The following is a 6,087-nucleotide window of genomic DNA, read 5'->3' on the forward strand; positions in this document are numbered from 1 at the left end:
GTTTTCTTAATTTAGTTGCTGTGGCTGCTCCGTCAGCAATGTATTGTTTGCTTGTGTGGAAAACCAGTGAAATTTGTTCATGCATGTACGTATTACAACATATGTTTGTCATACATCGGTATGTGGAGGAGGTTGGTGTCTTTATGCCTTCAGAGATGTTGCACAAGTTATGTCTACTAAGGGAAATCCTCCACCATAACGTCTCTCCTTTAGGCAACCTGTTAACTAAATGTCATTTCTTCAACTTGTAGGAAGCTTTGCTTGTGTTTTCTTTGGGAGTGCCCATACAGGACACAGCTTCTAAAGACCAAAAGTTACCTTATGTACAGAAAAGGACACGTGCTACAGGCAGCAAGCCAGTTAATGTGAGTATCTTGTTTGGCTAGTTTTGAAAGCAAAGCACTGTCACGACACATTATGAATAATAAGCATGCTGGCGTTTCCATTTGGTAAACACGGAAACAAAAATAAATGTGACCTGTGTTGTCCTGCTGCTTGTGATATTCACATCAAACTCCTAAACCCTTGGTCAGTAGGAGCAGGTCGTTGCAAGGTTGTAAATCTGCGAGACTGTTGGCGATGGCCATTACAGCATGCTGTTAAAAATCCATACAGCCACAAGGCCTGCCATTATTGCTTAAAGGCAAATAATAAATTAGAGCCAAAGGTTGACACTGGCTTTATATCTTAATAAAGGAAGAGGTTTGCTCCTGATCATTCTCTGCATCAGTGTCCGAGTGAGGAAAGCAGGAGTGCAGGGTGCTGGCGCCAGAGACAGTGACACACAGACTGAAAGAGAAGGGCTCTGGTTCAGCTCTCATCTGGTCCTGCGGGGATCAATGACTACAGCTAGTGTCAGCAGCATGTTGGCCCTCTGCAGTCAGCTGGGGTTTAGTTGAAATTAATCACCATAATTACTCATTACCACCTGTGATCTCACTGAATTATTGATGGCAGTCCAGGTAAAATCCACTAGTAGGTGAAATCCTCTGTCAAGTAAACATGCCGGATAAAGATTAGCCACATGGAAAATCTTGATGGCCAGAGTGATGACAGTCTTGTCAGTTCAAAAGAGGAATGTGACACAAAATAACAGACAGTTAATTGAGCATAGAAAAGTAAAATAGGGCCACAAGAATAGGACAGAGCAAATATGGGAGTGTTTCTCACCAAAATGCATTATGTGCACTTTTAATGCTCAATAGACATGTTAAATGTTATTTCCTACCTCTTAAAAAATTGCAAAGCCTTTTAAAATGTTTTAAAACTCATTGTGAATCTTTTATTCTCTGTAATTGCCACATTGCTATCACTTACCACACTTTGCAGTCGGCAGTGCATCCTCGCGGTGTGCTGAATGCAAGATACAATACAGGTAATAATCATAAACTCCACAGGCGGGGTACACCCAGTCTATCACAGGGCTGACAAATAAAGACAGACAACCATTCAGACTGATGGCAAATTTGAAGCTTCCAGTTCACCTGACATGCATGTGTTTGAACTGTGGGAGGAGAGGATTTTCTGCAGAAAGGTTTCAGCCAGCTGTTGGATCTGAACCATCTTGCTATGAGGCAACAGTGCCAACCACTTAGCCACTGTACCCCCTGACAGTCAACACTGTTTTATTGCACTACAAAGTGTAAAACACTACATTGTGTACAGATATTTTCATTTACTGAATCACTACTGTGGCTGCTAATCCCCTGATTTCTCCCATATTGATAACTTTGATATTATCTGACAGAAAAAAGGGATTAATAGACAGAGACAAGAACAATGATGGTGACACAAAATTAAGCACCACAGTTTCACACACATTAAAATGTGAGACTTCAGAATGCCACCTTTCGTTTTGTAGTTTGGTATATTGTTAGTTGTTGAATGATAAACTCAATGCAGAGTAATTGTTTGTAAAACTGAGACAGGTTTGAGCAGATCCGACATTATGAACATCATGTTCAAGATGGTAAGATATGGGTAGTTCTTGGAATCGCCTTGTTGGCCGGTCATCCTTATCCTTCAAATGATTGCAAACTTAAGATGCAAGAGATTTCATGTTGTGGCACCCTGTGAAATGTAAATCAGTTAAGTTGCTCTTTTTCTATTCATAGCACATTTGTATATTAAGGGGTGTTTAAATTATTTCAAGCAAATGCTTTTGTATCTATCCAGAGCAGCCATTTTGCACAGCAAACTCTCACTGTCCTGCTCTTAATATTCTAAACATTAGTGAAAAATTAGACACTGTGGAGACATTACCTGGAGTGATGTGCTGACATTCTCCAATACAGTGTGTACAGTCACACTGAAAGAGGGAGAGATATACACTAATTTTCCAGACTAATGTCAAAGCCCAGCCCAAAGTGAGTGAGAAGTTTGGGCCGTGCTTAATAAACAAGGTGTACCACCCATTTTCTCTGGCTGCATGAAGTCCACTGTATAATAATTAAGACATGAGGAGCCCGTCAATCAGCCGTAAGATGTTTTTTTTTTTGGAATAAGGACATAAACAGTCCTTATTTGAGCTCACAGAACCCCTTTTGTCTGGCCTGCATCCTCAGCGCATACTGCAGTAACCAAATGTTTCCACCGACTTGTCATGTACATTTTGCAAGCACAGTGCTCTAGCCACAGTGTTTCAAGGCAGTTCATTGTATCTTGCTTTGCACCACACCACCCATATTAAGTGGCCTCATTATTGACCGAGTCATTTATTGTATTTTAAGGGTCAGGAGGAAAGCTCTCTGAATATTTCTTGTAAAATGCTGTTTTTCATGCAGCTGCAGTGTATCTGGTGAGGCCACAGTTCATTTGACCTGTAACCAGGACTTTCTCCTTTACAATTAATATGTGGAGATTCACCTGATAAAACAGATGAAACAAGCACACACCCACAAATCAAGCTACACTCACTCCCACTAGTACACACACATCCTTGTTCTGTCAAAAATTGTGGGGACATTACACAGACTTCTATTTATCCCTTAATCTCTAACCTTAGCCTGAACCCTCATCTTTTAACCTTAATACTTGTGCTCACTCAATCCCCTATGTACTTCATTCCTCCGATAATATTCATCCTACAACAACACACGCATAAGCACTTGCATACATTTACACAAAAACTATATGTATTGAGTATGTATACAGAACTCTCACAGGGAAAAGCCATGTATGCGGGGTGACTGGGAATGTAGGAAGAAAACTTTCCATGGAAAGATAGTAGATAATCTCAGGTGTGTGGGTGGAGAATGGGAACTGAGGACAAAGCCGTGCAAGTCAAAGATGTTTTAAAACTTTCCATAGTTGAATCAACATGTCTTTTAATTGACCATTACAAGCTTCACAAAGGCAGAATGTCCACACATTAAAGCATTTTTGTTTGTTTTTAGAAACAGGCAATAATGCTATACTTTACAATTTAGCACTTTGGAGGTGGGGAGACAGTGGCTGATGTCTCTGATCCTTTGATTGGTCACTTTGAATACTGACCATGACCTTTGATTGGCCGTTTGGTTTGATCACTGACACAGTCGAAGACAGGCAGTTGCTAACACTGACCTTAACTAACTTTTGCATTGGATCTAAATTTTAGATAATCCGCTGCTGTCGACACAAATAGCCAAGTTTGTTTATGCACAATTTACTTGTGTTAAGAGTATTGTAGAGGTGGCTGTTCCTCACTTTACATCTTCTTGCTGATTCTGCTGCCAAAAAAGGGGTCAGAGATGCAATGAGACACATTACCTGTAAAATTTGGCTGATTGTGAGCATGTCTTAGTCTTCCGGACTGCCTCTAACATCTCTCAGACAAAATTCTTTGTGAATTACTCCAGACCAAAATGTTAGGAGTCCTTAGGAGTTAGGATTTACACACCCCTTCTTTTAGGGGTTTCTCCTAACTCAGCCAGTTAGGAGTCACTTTTAGCCTTAGGATGTTTTGTGAATACAGCCCCAGATCTGTTCATTTAATGAATAAATCAATGGAAGTAATCCAACAATATGTGGCCTGCAACCCATCACGTCACATTTTTGACAAGTTGTAGGTGACAGTGTACTGGGGAATAATGAATGTGCGCATACTGCTGCCAACTTGCCATTTTGCCAGTGAGAATGTGCCAAATTCAATCTCATCTAGAGTACACTACCAATATGGTCAGCTATGTTGATATAAGAAGAAAATGTATTTAATATCAAGATAACAATTTGAAAAAAGAAGCCAACGGAAGTGGTCTTGGAATTCTTGCAGCATTGTGCCATAATATAGCTACCAGTTTGATAAAGTCATATGATTTGTGCCAAAGACTTTTTTGGAAGTGGAAAAACTGAGCAGAAAATGACAAAGATTTTCTGTCAGCTGCTTTCAGGCTTACCAACGTTAGAGAAAAGCAAGACATAAATAATACCTGTCAAGCAATAACAAACAACCAATTGCTATTAGTAGGTAAAGGTATAGAAGGCTTTGATGTACCTTGATTGATAGAAATCTGGATTTAGCAGCCGATGTCATGACATGTATAGTATTGAAGGATCTTACCATGGTTTGATTATATACAGTAAATATTTACTGTAACTACTTGGCGACCTGCCTCATGTGGTCTCTGTTGTGAAAATATAACTTTCTATCAATTACAAGCCACGGTAGCTCTCAGAAGGGAGGGGTGGTTGGAAGAGGATTAAAGCACAGTTCACTCATTTGGTTTATTTATCAGCAATTTAATCGAAAACGAGAGTGTCTGTATTTTCACCATTTTTTTTTATGTTTGTCCATATATTTCCTGGAGATACAGGGGGAGGGTATTACAATTTTGGGCAAAAGAAAATATCAATAACGCTGGGGACTTGCTTTTATAAAATGAAATATAAGATTCCTCCCTCCTCACCACCCCAATAATTTCCCTAATATTGTCCCTGATAGTTATGGTTTTGAGTGGTAATAATTCTAGAGAGATGGACATGTTTACTTATTGTTTCAGTGTGACTATAAGGGCAGGGATTTGAGTGAAGCGGAAGTTAACAACTGACATTTGCATTCAGAAAATCTTCAACTGTCATTTGTTTGGCTGTCTCTGTCAACCTTCTTTAATGTCATAACCCTGTAGAGCTAATCTGCAGCAGCTTACACATGTGGAGGATGTGCAACTAAGCTTACTGATGCTAGCATACCAAAAAATCTCAAAAGCTGGCTGTTAAATGATGCCCGAGTTGCATGCCAATGTTTCTAATAACAAATCACTAATCCTCATTGTTTGCATGTCTTTGTCTTTGTTCTCAATGAGTTTTGTATATATGTAAATAGTAAGTAATCTTTTAAATTAATATAGAGTAAATATAGTTTGTACTGTATCACTTTCATGGCATCGCTTCAGAAAATCTCTCTCAAACACGCATACATAAATCATTGCATAGTAATGTCACATTAGCACATTGCATAAACATATTTTAAGAGCATAAAATCTTATACCAAATCCGTTTTTAGGATATATAAAGGGGCTCTTATCTCACAACACATATTAGCTAATTGTCAGGACTGTTTGACAGGAACTTCACCCACATTTACATTTCTGAGTTGGTCATGATAAAAGACCAACTGAACTCTGTGTGTCCATCGAGTGGATGTCAGCATTTATTTAGCAAGTAATTAAAAACACTGACCATAGAATAATAGGAACTGCTGTCAGGAGGCCATGCATTATTAAACCTATAACAGAATATATAGCATATAGTTTCAGGAATTTGTTTATCCGTTCCATCATAATGATCACAGCCATTTTGTTTTGATTTTCACCTACAGTGCCAGTTTTGTTTGTGTTCATTTTTTTAAATGCAGGCTTCTAACATATCCTTTTAAGGCATTTTCTTTTCAACTTGTTCTTACCCCTCCGCCTATCACTGCCTCATCAAACAACACGAGCTTACTGCAAAAGCCTGTTATTATCATTATTATCAGCAATACTGAGAACCTATTAACATGGTTCTAGCTCAGGTCCAAAGGTATTTTGTACACTATTTGGTAGTATTTTAGAGCCAACACAATGTTGAATTTGTACCACTTTGTTGTAATCTTGTTTTTGTTTTTTTTTA

This window comes from Siniperca chuatsi, linkage group LG5 (assembly GCF_020085105.1).
Source record: "Siniperca chuatsi isolate FFG_IHB_CAS linkage group LG5, ASM2008510v1, whole genome shotgun sequence".
NCBI classification, from domain to species: domain Eukaryota; kingdom Metazoa; phylum Chordata; class Actinopteri; order Centrarchiformes; family Sinipercidae; genus Siniperca; species Siniperca chuatsi.